General features: G+C 37.7%; 1 protein-coding gene across 3 annotated transcripts in view; it reads right to left on the bottom strand.

The window, feature by feature from the left end:
- The window catches only part of LOC306867728 (DENN domain-containing protein 1B-like), a 114315-nt gene that overhangs the window by 58914 nt on the left and 39846 nt on the right, over positions 1 to 15555 (bottom strand). The gene's annotated exons all lie outside the window — the stretch shown is intronic.

The raw sequence follows: 15555 nt of genomic DNA, 5'->3' as shown, positions 1-15555 counted from the left end.
AATCCAATGAAACAGTTTAGTTGCAATAAAAATACTCGTAAAACCGAACAAAAGCTTGCAAACAAATGGAACTGAAGCTAATAGTGCATTGCTAAATGTTTTATTGCATTGAAAATATTTGATGAAGTGTTTTCATGGTTGCGTATTGTCTCAAGTCAAAAGACAGCTCCAAATCCATGTCTCTATGATATTCTGGTCCCTAGATACAGCTGTAATGTAAGTCTAACGGATTTGCCACCAGTTTTTCGTTTGCCAGATGAAAACCATAAGTGCAATTGATTAGAAAAGTAAACACGCATCTTTTCTCAACAAACTGCATGATTTGTAGTACTAACTGTTAATCAGATCAAATGGCTCTGTTTGAAATAAATATTTATTAAGCAGAAAAGTAGCTGGCAAACAAATGAGCAAACGAATTACATTATTAAATTATTTTTTAACTACATTACTAAATGGTTGCTAAGTATTGTTGTCTCAATTCAAAAAAGCCACAACACTCCACACTTCTATGATATTCTAGTCCCTAGATACAGCTCTAATGTAAATCTAAGGGATTCGTCCGCCAGACGAAAGTGCAATCGTTTAGAAACGTAAAAGCGCACTTTTTCTCAAACTCCATGGTTTCTCATTTCAGCTAAATCTACATTAAGTAGAAAAGTAGCTGACAAACGAATCCCCAAACAAAAATATTTAAATTTTTAGTGCACTGCCAGTTGTTTTAATTAAATTGCATTGCTAAGTGGTTGCTTGGTAGCTGCATATGGTTTCAACATCTCTATAATATTCTGGTCCCTAGATATGGCTCTAATGTACGGTTTAAGGGATTTTCTCATGATTTTTGTCTGCCAGACGAAAATCCTAAATTGATTAGAAGAGTAAAACAACAAACTGCACAATCTGTAGAGCAAACTAATGAAATAACTATTCAAATAACTATTCGTTATGCAGAACAGTAGCTGGCAAACAAATGAATTTAAAGTGAAACGACATCAAACTGACGTAAAAGGGAGGGTGATCAGAGGCTAAAATAATTAGTGGCCATTAGCTCATTGATCGTTTCGCTTGAGGTGTGGGGACGATGGAGGTGACGGCAGATTGTTGGAACAATGGCTGAGCAGCACCAGGGTTCAGAGGAGGTGCGGGAAGGATAGGAAGGAGGGGCAAAAGGATGCCCAGCCTTTGGGGTTTTACCTTCCCGCACAGCCCCAAAGGGAGAGTCCTAGCACCAGCAGCATATGGATTTCCACAGCCATATGGGTTAGCCACGTCTGGCCAGTCCTGTACTGTAGACTAGCCATGAGGAACTGCCAGTGATCCTCTGCTCAAAGTATAACAAGCTGCGACCATTCAAATGAATGGCATTGAAGTGTTTGGGGGCAGCTGGGTAGTTCAAATGCAGCTTCCATACCCATACATGTCCTTTAAAACGAAATTAATCATTTCAACGTGCCTATATGTGCGAGGGTGTCTGTTTTTGTTTGCGTATATATGCAGGCACGGATGATGACTGGTTGCTGTTTTTCTGGGTGGGAGGCGGTGGTGCTGATGGGGGAAGACAGAGTGAGAGAGTTAGTATGTAATACAGAGAGCGGCGAGGAGATTGAAGGCTCTGGCAGGCGAGAGAGGAACGTTGGCAGCGGCAGAAACATCCTCGCCGTGTCGTGGTGCGGCGGATGACTACGGCAGTAAAGCTGTCACGCGTACGCAAGCCTGATGCTGCCGTATGTGACTGCTACTATCATTAACTCCTATAGGCGCTCCCCCCCAGTGTTTATGCCAAGCTTTGCCACGCTTTTGCAGAAGCGCATGCAAACGGATGCTACACAAATAAAATTGTCTCCTTCGCAGATGCAGAAGTTGTCGCGGGTCTGGCCTGCTTGACGCCAGTCAGCGCTGGTCCCTGCTGTCAATCCGAGTTGCTTGACAGGAACTTGCAATGAAATTCACACTGGAAATAGCATTCGGACTAGACGGAAGGTGATATTTGTAACAACATGAAGCTGAATGAATGCATTCATAATGCAAATAAAATGGTCTAAAAAAATAAATAACTGCAATCCATAATTATTAATTATTAGGTACCTTCGACGTCAACATAAAATGGCGTTTCCAGTTCTTGATTTTAACTAAAAAGCTGCCTTTATGTGACAAACTGAGAGGAAAATAAAATAAGATATTTTGAAGAATGTTTTGTCCATGCAATAAAAGTCAATGGGTGGGTTGCACCAATAAGAATTAAGTTTAAATCTAGATTAAATCAAGGTTTATGTAATAATTCTGTTGCACCAAACTTTAAACATTGTTTAAAAATAAGCAGGTTTATATTTAAACCATCATTTTGATCCTGGATTTATTTTATATTTAAAACAGATTAACTTTAATCCTCTTGCGCCATAATTTAATACTCCGATTTAAATCTCTATTATGGATTCATTTAAAATTTACAGGTGAGGAGGTTTAAATAAAATAAAGTTCATCTACAGTTACAATATGTGGCAGAATGAACAAAGACAGAAAAAGTGGGTGTGTTGTCAGGTCTCAGAGAGGTGTTTATTATAAATTAAAATTAAAGCGCACTGAGCCGGCAGATTGTGAGGGTCGTGGCGGTAAACTTGCATCTGATATTGAGTCCGGGATGTGAATCCGTCGCTTATCTCGGTGCATCTCAGTGTACGACAAAGAAAAGACGACAGGATCGCGGCTGCGCCTCTCATTTCTCACGGCCGCTCCATACGCGTGCTGGAGCGTCATGAGCGGAGGTACTCCGCGAATCATAGCAGTTGTTTTCTCTTATCTCGGTTGTTTGTCATAAGCTATAGCCTTCTCCATTAATTAGGGCTGCAACAACTGATCGATAAAATCGATTATTATCGATTATGAAAATCATCGACAACGATTCTCATTATCGATTAATCGGGTCTGCCCACAGTGCACGTCCAACTTCAGCTGGTTAGTCAAATTACGGCACTGAATACTGCATTTCTATGGACAAAATGCATCTAAAAATAGTGGAGGAAACAGAATGAGATTCTGCCGGAGAAGCACGTGATCTAAGCTGCCCAAAACATGATAATTCTTTATTTTAAGCTTTAAGTTAATGCATAAGAGTAATGGCTTGCCCTGTCAGGCGCTTTGACAGATGCGTGTGCGTCCTCAGCGCAAAAACGTTCAGTTTACGGTCATATCCTTATCTATAAATGCCACAAATTCACGCGAGCATTTCCATTTTTGCATAAAGGTCCGTCCTGACAGTCTGTGTTAAGTTTAAAATACCGAATGAGCGCCGGCGCGGCGGGCGCGCGCACGCGCGTCAGACGGACAGAACACAGTAGAGAGGGAGACAATTAATAGGCTTTTCAGCGCAAACATATCTATTGTGCTGAATTATCTGTTGTTGAAAGTTAATTTAAGGTTTAAAATAAATTAAAATATTTTATGAGAGTAGGAACTTTAAAGGGATAACAGCGTGTAATTGTCTGTCTGAATATAAACATGAGACGCTCCATAACGGCCTTTTACAGGATAAAGAAATGACGAGGTGACTGTGATCAAAGTAGTTCCTGCAGAACATTACTCTTACCTGTTGGTTAACACTGAGTTTGTGTTTTTATTCGTCTTTATTATTATCTTTATTATTTTAATTTTTAATAGAGGTTTAAACTATATTCAATTTTTACAATGCTTAACAAATTTATGTAAGTTTTTTAACAATATGTTTATGTAAGGTTTGTGCCACTGCTGCTCTAAAGTAACAGTATTGGTGATAACCAAAATCATTTTTCGGCTTTCTGTACTGGTTAGTACTCCAATATGTGTAAGCTCTTTAGTAACAGTAGTAGGCTATTTTTAATGCTATAATATCATTATTGCTGTTATCTATGAAAGAAAACCAGAGCACTTATTTTTTTTTGTATTTTTTATTTGAGTATTTTTTTTCGCGATACACAATTGCAGTCAAAAAGTACATAAACAATACCAGCAAGAATGCAAGCTGTTATGAGGACATTTTTTATTATTATGTCCAATAAATGACAATAACATTTTTAAATTTAAACAAATTTTTGACAAATTTCTAAAATATGTTTTCTCTTTATTATGATAAGTGCTCTAATAAATTAAGCACTGTATGTTTTCATAGCATTCAGTTGTCACGTTTGTTTGTAGAACATTGGGCAGAATGTGGAATAGTGTTTTTTTTTGGTCAATATTTTTTAATCCGATTAATCGATTAATCGAAAGAATAATCGGCCAACTAATCGATTATCAAAATAATCGTTAGTTGCAGCCCTACCATTAATTGATACTTTAAATATATTTCCGAGATTTTAAAATCCGTATGCACTGCTTCAAAGTTTTCATTGTTTGATCAACGGTCTCTCTACATAACGTTAGAGGTTTATAAAGACGACGGAACTTTTACAAGTTTATTTCCTTTATCGACAAAAGCAACTTGTCAGAGACATAGGATAAGGAATATTAACATTGTTGCTGTTTAATTCCATGACAAATCCATCAAGGCAGAGAAAATTAATCGAAGATTGAGGTTTTAATCGCAGGTTAGAATTCTAATCACCGATTTGTTAATCTAAGTTTAAGATTAAGCGGTGCAACACAACTCGGTTTAAAATAAAACCCAGATCAACAAATCCTTGATTAGCTCTAAACTTTGCTTAATTTAATCCTTGTTGGTGCAACCCACCAAATGTGTTCCAAAACAAGATTGGACCCCATTGACTTTCATTGTATGGGCCTAAACATGCGTTCTGCAGAAGTCAGTCACACAGGTTTAGGATGACACAAAGGCAGGCAAACGACAGAATTTCCATTTTTTGGTTTAACCGTCCCTTTGAATGAAAGATTGATAACGTCAGCCAAACACCACACCAGCGAACGCTATCGTCTGTTTATTCTAAGCGCACGCGCGTCTACCGCTTTAAATTCACGAGCTCCTAATAGCAGGACGGATTCTGACTGGATGTCAATGTTTGTATCGTTCTGAAAGTGATTCCAACGATATCATTTCTCTGTGTCTTTATCGTTATAGCTGTGGTGTGGTCATTGCTATTCTTTAATACTGAGAAGGATTTTTAGAACTATATCTTAACCGTTATCTTTATAGTTATCGTCCTTGGTGTGAACAAGCCTTTAGATTAAATGTAAATACTAAAAGTACCAGAAACTTATTTGATTTCATGTTGACAAGTGATTTTCAAATCCATTCATATCCATTGGCATCCAAGTGAAAAATTATCTCGATTCGCCTCGATCTCGATAATGTTTTAGTAGCTCTAAATCTTGGTGTGCATGAGCATTACACACCTTTTCCTCTCACCGTTTTATTACTATTCATTCAAGTGATCAGGGGACTATACCAAAGTGAGCTCTGGGAGGAGATTCGGATCGTGTGAAGAGGTGTAACGTGAGTTACTATCGTTCCTGTTGTTTGGTTGTACTGTTTTTTCCCCTTTCCCTGCTTCCCTCCCAACCATTTTCCCAAGACAAAAGAATATAAAACAGCTAATGCATTTACAACTCACTGGAGGAGGCAGGGTGAACTCTGCAGGCTGCATTATTTATTTACTGTTGAGACAGGGATATCACTCAATGAGACAGCAGTCTCCATTCCCCCCTGGTCCCACTGCGGAGGCCTGCAATCACAGCTTCTCCTCTATCACTATCTCTCTCTCCTCCACCAGCAGCATTTATTACCACCCCACGCTACCGGGAGACACTACCGCTCCCTCTCTGAACTCCCTGCAGAGGAAGGGAGCTTCTCCTGGGCTGGATGGGAGCAGAAGATCCAGCACTGGCATCAGCAGCAGCAGCAGATATCAGGGGATGTGCTGCTTCACTCAGCTTCTGCATAATGATGACGTTCCTACCCCAAGCCAAACTGCCCGATTTTGATGGTATGGGTGCACGATCAGAGCCAGAAATGGTGAAACCACAACACAGACACAGGGTCTTCAAATACCTGAGGACATCTACAAAGTTGCTTTCAAAAGTGCAATTACAATGAACATCTAGTAGTTAGATCAACACAATAATTGAAAAAAAATAAAAATAAATAAAAATAAAGATTTTTTTTTTATTATTGCAATTTATTTCTAAAATGAAAGCAGTATATATATACACATACATATATACACACATATACATATATATACATATATTTATACACATATACATATATATACATATATATACACATAAATGTATACATATACACTGCACCTTTATTTCTCAAAATTGTATATAACTCTCAAAATTTCTGGTTATTGCAAGTATTTCTGGCGATTGTGAATGTGTCTCATGATTGCAAATTTATGTCTGCTAATTGTAACTATTTCTCAATTGCAACTTCATTTTGTACAATTACGACTATTTTTCACAATTGGAAATTTATTTTATAAAATTGCAACTATTTTTCCACAACTTCAAACCTACTTTGCACAAATGCAATGTTTTTATTTCTTTATTTTTTGCACAGTATGTTTCAAAATTTTAACTATATTTTGCACAACTGTAGCCGTTTCTCATAAATGCTACTTTATCAATTTAGCAATTACTAATAATAAACTACTTAACAATTGTGACTTTCACATTACTGTAACCTATTTTTTCATAATTGGCAGATTGGAATTATTTTAAATGCCATATTGAGTGTTATTTTTGTTCTTCAAACTGTCCTGTAAAAACTGTAGACTTGATTTCTCAAAATTGTGACTTTATAACTCACAATTACACCTATTTCTGGTAACTGCAACCATTTTTCATGATTTCAACTTCATGTCTCAATTGCGACTTTATTTTACACAATTGAAACCATTTTATACAAATGTAATGTTAATTTTCCGTTAATTGAGACTTTTTATCTCACAACTATACTTTATTTCTCATAATTGCAGCTGTTTCTTACACATGCTACTTTATCGAACAATTGTGACAACTTTTTGTTACCACGACTTTCCCACAACTACACTTTTTTTTTTTTACTCCGAATCGGGCTTCCATGAAAAAAAAAAAAAAAAAAAAACCTGAACTGTCACATCTGTGAGAGAAAAAAAATCCAATTCGGGCCACATTCAGCTGCAGCATGAACATAGCCAATGTTACTAGATGATGTGAATGTTAGAGTTGAATATTTAGATGGGAACAGCAAGACAAGAATGGGAGGGAGGGAGGGAGGGAGAAAAAGAGAGAAAGGGAAAGGGAGAGAGAAAGATGTTGTGAGTGGGAACTAAGCGGTGCTCCGGATGAGCTAGTGAAAAGCATTTCTTCATTCTGTCAATACTGGGATGAAGCAGGGAGGGGGGCGCGAGAGATATGTGGCGAGAAATAGAGGGAGAAAGAAAAGGACAGAAAGAGGCAGAAGGAAGGAAAGGGAAATAAAGCATGAGAACAGAGATATAGACAGGCAGGCATCCAGGCAGACAGACCAACAGACGGAGATAGAGAAAAGAGAGATAAGGTGAGAGAAAGACAGGAATAGAGAAAGAGAGAGAGAGACAGCAAACTCCCCCCTTTTCTCTCTCCAAGCTGGTGGGATTCCTCCCCAGGGGTTTCTATCTTTAAACCTCCATGCTCTTTAAAAATTCTGCCAGCCAGCAGGTCTACACGGCGCTATGGAACTGTCTCCAGCAGGGGAGAAGTGTGTGATTGTGTATGTGTGAGGAAAGAGAGAGAAAGAGAGACAGAGATTGGCAGAGCCACCATGCTGACGGCACCGAGATCCCAGTGACAGGTTCAAACCAAATCTCCCCACAGGTCAGTGTTCACTGTACCCCCAAACCCCAATTAAGCCCTGCTTCTTTCTCCATGTCCCTCTCTCTCTCTGGGTGTCAGAGAATGCGGGCGTAACACATGAAGCACCCCGTGGTTATGATGACGAAAACGCTACTGGGTCTAAAATCAAATGCATCTTCTACTACTACTACTACATATAAAAACTAGAGTTCTACATTTTCAGAAGAAAACTTGAGTATTGCTCGTCTGTGCGAAATTCGCCACCATGATGCTAGAATGTTGTTGCTAAGGTGTGGTTTTAAAGCGCTATGTGGTTACTGATATCTTGGTCTAGATATGACTCTGGTTCCACCTACAATGTTAATCTATGGGATTTTAATGCCATTTTTTATCTGCAATATGAATATAGTGTTCTCAGTGTATCAGAACACTCAATCAATACTCTTATTGCCTAAATGTCTTTAGAAAACTTCAAGGTTAAGGGAAAAACCACGAATTAAGGTCAACTGTAACTACTTCAAACCATTAATTAACATCAACTGTGACTATTTGAAATTTCTAAAATTGCTTCTAATTCTAAAAAACTTTTTTTTAACAGTGTTTTCTCACAATTGCAACTTTATTTCTCGAAACTGAAGCTGTTTCTCAGAAACGCTACTTTAACAGTCGAGACCATTTCTCATTTCTTTGACTAAATTTCTTGTAATTTCAAATTTATTTCCTACAATTATGATTTTGATGTATTTATTTATTTCTGTCTGTCTGTCTACTTATTTATTTGCAAAACTGTATATTTACTCTCTATGCCGGTTTAGTCTTTAAAAAACAACAACAACAAATCTAATGTATTTCCCACAATTGCGATTTTTTTTTATTATTAATTAAATTAAGTTTTAAAATTTAAGTTTATTTGCTTAAATATTTATTTGCACAACTGTAAATTTATTCTCTATGCTTTAAGGTTTAGCCTTAAAAAAAAGCACATTTATTTCCCACAATTGCGATTTTACTTAATGTATTTTTTAAATAAATAAAATGTATTATTTTGTATTATTATTAATGGTAAAGAAAAACAATTAATTAAGGTTAACTGTACCTACTCAAATTTGCAACTTTATTCGGCACAATGCCTTTTTTGCAACTTTATTCCTTGCATGTTGTAAGTTCACCTGTTTCGACTAGTTATCAGACTTAAGACTTTTTTGGCACAACTGCCAATTTATTCTTTAGTCTTTAAGATTGGTATTTTAAAAAAAGACCAAATCTTTAATTAAAATTCAAATATTAAAATCAATTTAGAAATAAACTTTATATCGCCAACCATATAATATTAAATCGGCCTTCCCGCATGTACTATCAAGCTTCTGATCCAAAATGCCACAGTGAGAGTGGTCTTTAACAAGCCGAAAAAAGCTCACGTTACACCTCTCTTCATCAATTTACACTGGCTGCCAATAGCCGCTCGCATCAAATTCAAATGACTGATGTTTGCCTACAAGATAACAACTGGCGCTGCACCAATATACCTAAACTCGCTAGTTCAAACTTATGCGCCCTACAGAAGCTTGCTTTCTGCAAGTGAACGACACCTTGTGGTGCCATCCCAAAGAGGCACACAATCACTCTCACTGACCTTTTCCTGGACTGTTCCTAGCTGGTGGAATGACCTGCCTATCTAAATTTGAGCAACCATTTTCAAAAAACGTCTAAAGACATATTTTTCGCCAGCACCTGGCCAATTAATACTTGCACTTACCTATCCTATTCAAAATAAAAAATTAAAAAATAAAACTAGCTGCGTGTACTGTGCTAGACTGTTGCTCTCTCGTTGGTCTGATTGCTTCTATTGTTCTCCTCAAGTTACTTTGGGTAAAAGCATCTACTAAATGATTAAATGTAAAATATAACTTTAAATTAAAATCTAAAATGAATAATGCCTAATTCCAGATGAGCACACAAGGCCAGGTCCACCCATATAATGGTCATGCAGTTTTGAGGTTTTGTAGCTTAAAGCGTATATTCTCTATTAGCAACGCTGTCTGATGCAACAGCACATCAATGGGGATAAAATAATCTTCTTGCCTTCTCTGGACCCTCAAATCTCCAACCGAGATTCCTTTCATTACATTTTAATCGTATGCTGCTGGCTTGCCACTTTTGACCCTGCACTACGCGCCTTTAATAAGTGCCGACTTCGCCCCTGGGCCGAGGAAAAGTGCTAAAGGGGTAGCTCTTCCAGAGTTTCAAATTGACACAGGGCATTACATTTTCACTTGAAACGAGCCGAACAGAGCGGGAGGTGGTTGATTTCTCTTCTTTAGCTTTCGTCTTCCTTTTATTTTCGCGGCTTCTTGCGCTGACCCTTAGGTGGTAAGAAGCTAATATTCGGTGTGCTGGCACAGAGGTTATTTCTTTCCCGCGCAAACACGCCGTCTGTGTGAGACTGCTTAAGGAAATGTAGCAGGTGATGTATTGATCCTCTGCCCACTTAAAGAACTGACAAGTGCGTGACAGGACCGCTGGGACGAGACACGGGGCAGTGTAGATACACAACCTCCACGTTAACCACCCCAAGCCTTGCAACACCAACTTCACTAGGCCTGTGGACACTAGAAACCAGAGTTTTATAGTGTGAAAAACAAAAACTGGCCTCCGAGACAAAAGTAGTAAAATTTAAATGAGGAAAAATTGTGTACAATTGTTTTAATGCCTAACATTCCAAATGAATGCCTAAATTCAATCCAATTTAGCTCATTAGCCAGTTTGCGCAATCAATAACTACGTAGTTGGAAGGACGTTTCTAGGTGGTTCAAGTGAAAAAGACCATCCACAAGTCTCTATGATATTCAGGCTACTAAAACTGTGTGCAAACAACAAGGTTTCGCTTAATTTTGAAAACAAACGCAGGAGGATAGACTCTCCAAAACGCTCTAAAATGAATACATTAATGTGACGGATGAGCGTTTTTTGTTCTTCAGAATACACAACTGATATTCTACTGGGCCAAGCCGAGATTCAGCTACATATGCCCGAGAACCGCAGAGCCAGAAACATCATTAATTGAGTGCCAAGTGGCCTGGGGGATTTTCTGCGTTTAAGCTGTCAACTCCCATTGGACCGCGTGATCACTCGCTCTCTCTCTCTCTCTATCTTTCTCTCAGCTGTGGCTAGAAGCTACATCAAGCGTGTGGAGTCTCTGAGAAACGCAACCACCACCCCCTCACGCTCTCTCTCTCTCCGTCTATCTCGTCCTCCACCAAACCAGGACATCCTCCACTTTAGACCAACGACAAGCATTTCCTTCCTCGATTGAGGTTCTTAAAAAAAAAAAAAAAAAAAACACCTCTTGTTTAAGATACTTATCGACAACGTTTAAAAAAATGGAAGGTCACCATGTAGTTCTTAATTTCGCTTCAGTAGGTGGACCGAAACTGTGGCTGCAGAGGGAAGTAAAACCGGCGTGTGACCAATCATCCCGTTCCACATTAAAAGAGGATGTGTGACAGAGAAATATCCTTTTATTTTTTGCAAGATGTCCCTTTCTTGATGAATAAGTCAACGTCTGAGACATCCGATGTAATGAAGACTGTTTCCTACAAGCACCCTCCAGCGTTTCTGGCACCGCTAACAGATAAAACCGTGAGGAGAATGCTTTTTCCCTTTCTCAAAGCCCTAAGGTCAGGGTAATCAGACGCCACGGGCAACAGCGTGGCCTTAGTGAGGGAGTTTCGACTAGCCTCACGCAAAGGCCAGCTAACTGGGCCCGGCCCTCACATTACCCGCTCTCTGGAGATCTGAACTGAAGAAAAATCTCCAAAATGAGACGAGTAAGGGATACCCCATGAGCAAGGCATGGCCCCCCTTACCATTCCTCCATGTTCTCCTCAATCACGGCTCATGCCCTCTATGTTAAAGCGTTGAAACCACAACGGCGCTCTTCGTGCTCCTTGATGATGCACCGCTGGCTGGCCTTCCCCCCCGGGCTGCTGGTGCGTGTCCTGCAGAGGAGGGGGTGAAGCTGGGGGGAAAGGCTACCAATCATGTAGTGTCAGGCTTGGGGCATATGATTGTACACTGTGTCAAAACTAGACAAATATTTGCGCAGCGAGGCTCGGGGGACGCAGTTTCTCGCTTTGTTACATGAGCTGTAGCTTCACTCAGCATGCCGGTTCGCCGCCTAACTAAGGAGATGGAGGGCCGAGTGACATCTGGAGGCTCCTGTGAAACTCTCCAACATCCATCAGGTCAAACACACTCTGCTGGTGGCTTGGAATGTGATGTTAGTGCTGCGCTATTCCCGGTGGAATAGAAAGCAATGCTGGAGAACTGTGTAGATCTCAAGGATGGGCATGATAAGGTCAAGGTTAAAGGTTAAATTTGAGATAGATAAACAAGACGATATGATTATCTTCTAGATGCAGAATATCAGGTCCTGCTTGACCCCAAATCTAGTTTAACATGACCTCTGATGGTTCATTATTTTTATAAAACAGCGCTATGGTAGATATAAATATTCAATAAACACACTCATTCATTACAGCTCACATGTAGAAACCAGCAACATTAACATGATGTCTGATGTGTGGCCATTGGAAATGGGCTATTTTGCAACAATTTTTTAAATGGCTCACCCTATCAGATTTCAGATGACGCGTTTAGTCTGATTTATTAACTTTCTTCATCATTTCCTACCCTTAAAAAGGAAAGCTCACTGGAATGATCATGTAATTTTAAATTAATAATAATAATACATTTTAATTTGAGATTTATTTATCTATCATTTACTTTTAAATAATGTATTGACATGTCTTTCTCTTCTCCACATAATTTCATGTTCGCCATCGAGTGTATCTTGCAATAAAAATAAAGCTAAGTGTAATCATTATTTGATTTTAAATTAATAATATAATAATACAACATAATATAATGCTGTCAAATCGATTAATAATGATTAATCGCATCCAAAACATGATTTTGTTTACATAATGTGTGTGTGGACTGTGTATATTTATTATGTACTGTGGATATTTATTATTATATAAATACACACATGCATATATAAAATATGTTATGTTTGCATATTAAATATATTTATATAAATAATAATAAAATATATGAATATAAATATATACATGTAAATTTTTTCAAAATATATACTGTATGTGTGTGCATTTATATATACATAATAAATATACAAAGCACACACCCATGTATTATGTAAACAAAAACTTTGATTTTGGATAGAATTAATCACGATTAATCGATTTGACTGCCCTATTACAATAATAACAATAATGTACAAAATGAACACATTAAATAAGCTTATTTAATATATTATTAATATTTAAAGCATGATAAAATGAGTAAAAATATATGTACGACAGACAAATACTATGGAAATCTTTCAAGCTCTCTGCGAGCACAGATTCCATGTGGGCCTGCTAATAACCCTAACTGCACCTGTTAATAAAAAGCAACAGTAATATGCTGCACGCTGCTATGAAGCGTCAAGAAAAAAAGTGATTTGAGATTTCTTAGTGTTGCTCAATAATTGAAACTTCCTGTTGAGATCATACACCGACCACAAACCGGCGAGCACACGAAACTATAAAGGGTTCATAGCACTTTCACTGTAAACGACAAATACAGCTAATATCTCCAGTTATTTACAAGCTGCCTCTCCTTAATCCTCCATCAATGAAAACATGAGGCGCTTCATAGCAAATCCTTTCAAATAACTTCAAATAATGTCAAATAAATGCAAGCACAGAAATGAGAAAAAAGAGAGAATAACCCGCATATGCATATCTGTTTATTTTCTTTTATTTCTCCCTTTAAACTGACATCCGGAAAATGATCTGAGAGGGATCGGGGCGATAAAGTCTCGCTTTTCCATCTGTCTGCTTCATTTGCAAAAAATGGCCTCCTTGTGATTCAGATATATACGGCGCTCGAGCCGCTCCACATGGCAGCTGTAGGTGACCGCGGCCACGGCGAGTCTCTGGGGCCGAGGGATCGCACTTCATATTTCGCCGCCCTCTGTGCCAGCCTCCAGTCTGTTCGCCCCTCATTTAGAGTCCCTATTCGAGCAGAGCGGCTAGTGGAAGAGAGGAGGATAAAAAATCAATTCATATTTCCATAATCCACAGTCCTGTCTGTCTCCGTCTCTTCCCTCGCCCTCTCTCTCACGCGCTCCCCTGGGGTAAAGTAACCCCTCCACCCTGATCTACGGCCTACAACTGTCATTACGCGCCGCAACAATAAGAGGATAAACAAAGGAGGCCTGTAGAGATCGGAGCTGCTGCTGCCATATGCTGGCTAACTTGGGGGAAAAAAGGGATTTCAGCGACTAGAGAGGGAGCAGCCGTACAAAGAGGCGAAAAGAGCCTAATCCTGGTAATGAGGCGACTCAATGAGAGCCTTTATGTCGATGTGGAAAAGGCCGATCCATCTGTACACATCTTAAACCAGATACGATCTTGTCACCAAACAAGGACTAGAGTTTTCTTAGTCGTTTTATTTAAATCACCCTTCTGGCTTTTTGTTCTTGCTGGCCAAGAAAGAGTTTCTGAAGCATCGCTGCAAAAGCCTGATGAAGAGCAAAGTGCACATGGTCACGTCTTCTTTCTTGCGTTCTCATTTTAGTTCGTAATGAAGCGTCCAATTTGCTTTGCGCAAGAGGAGAGGCTTGTACATGAAGACCTTTGAGGCAGAGCGAGCAGAAAAAAAGAGTGTGAAAACCGCAGCGCTGCACTATGGCCCAGGACCAGACCCACTTCTCCTTGTGCAGAGAACACACATGACCTGATCTGCACTCAAGCTCCAGCCAACAACACAAATGCAAACATCCCAATTCTTCTTTTACTGATCAGAGTTTTACAAGTTTTGCAACGCCTACTTGGAGAGAGAGAGAGAAAAAAAAAAAAAAAAAAGTGTAATTAAGAGGAAGATAAATTGATCAATTCGAAAGATTTTCAGGTTTTTAAAGCACTTTCGATTAGTATATATATCTTTTTGGCTACAAATTCATCCATTTTATATTTGTATACAAATATTTTAACATGCTAATAAGTAAAGATATTTAAAATAAAATAAAATATATCATATAGTTCATGTAAATGTTTAATAATGATATTTAAACATGTTAAAAATTAAAAATATAATAGAACATTATATATAGAGAGATTATATATATATATATATATATATATATATATATATATATATATATAAATAAACATACACTTTTAGCTACAAATACATATTCATCTATTTATAGATATTAATTTTAACATATCGAAATAAGTATATACATTTTATTTTACAGATTTCATTTAATTTAAATGTTTTAAATACTGATATTTAAAGCTGTAAAAAATGAAAAGCATTAATAATAATTTGAATATTTGTAACATTTCATATTTAAATAAGCATTTAAATAAAAGAAAATGTCCATCCATCTTTACATTTCCAATGTAATTATTTATTAAGATGTACTCAAAACTGCTGAATCAATACATTTTACATAGCATTCAAAGAAAATGATATATTTGTTTAATTTTTAACTCTTAACATATTTATTTTAAAATGCATGCCTTTATAAAAACTATTAATGTTCATTTAATTATTTTTAAAATATTTTCTAAATATATTTTTAACAATTTTAAAAAATTATATATTTTTTGAGTCTCATTCTACCCGTGTGTCGCACTAGGTAGAATGAGATGTGACAATCTCAAAACAGCCAAATATCAACTGATTATGCTGGTTTATTAGTTTCTTTTCAGTAAATATTGTTATGCCTTACTA

Source organism: Barbus barbus (genome assembly GCF_936440315.1).
Source record: "Barbus barbus genome assembly, chromosome: 49".
Lineage (NCBI taxonomy): Eukaryota > Metazoa > Chordata > Actinopteri > Cypriniformes > Cyprinidae > Barbus > Barbus barbus.
Note: the sequence above shows the minus strand (reverse complement) of the source record. Positions and strands in the feature narration are given on the sequence as shown.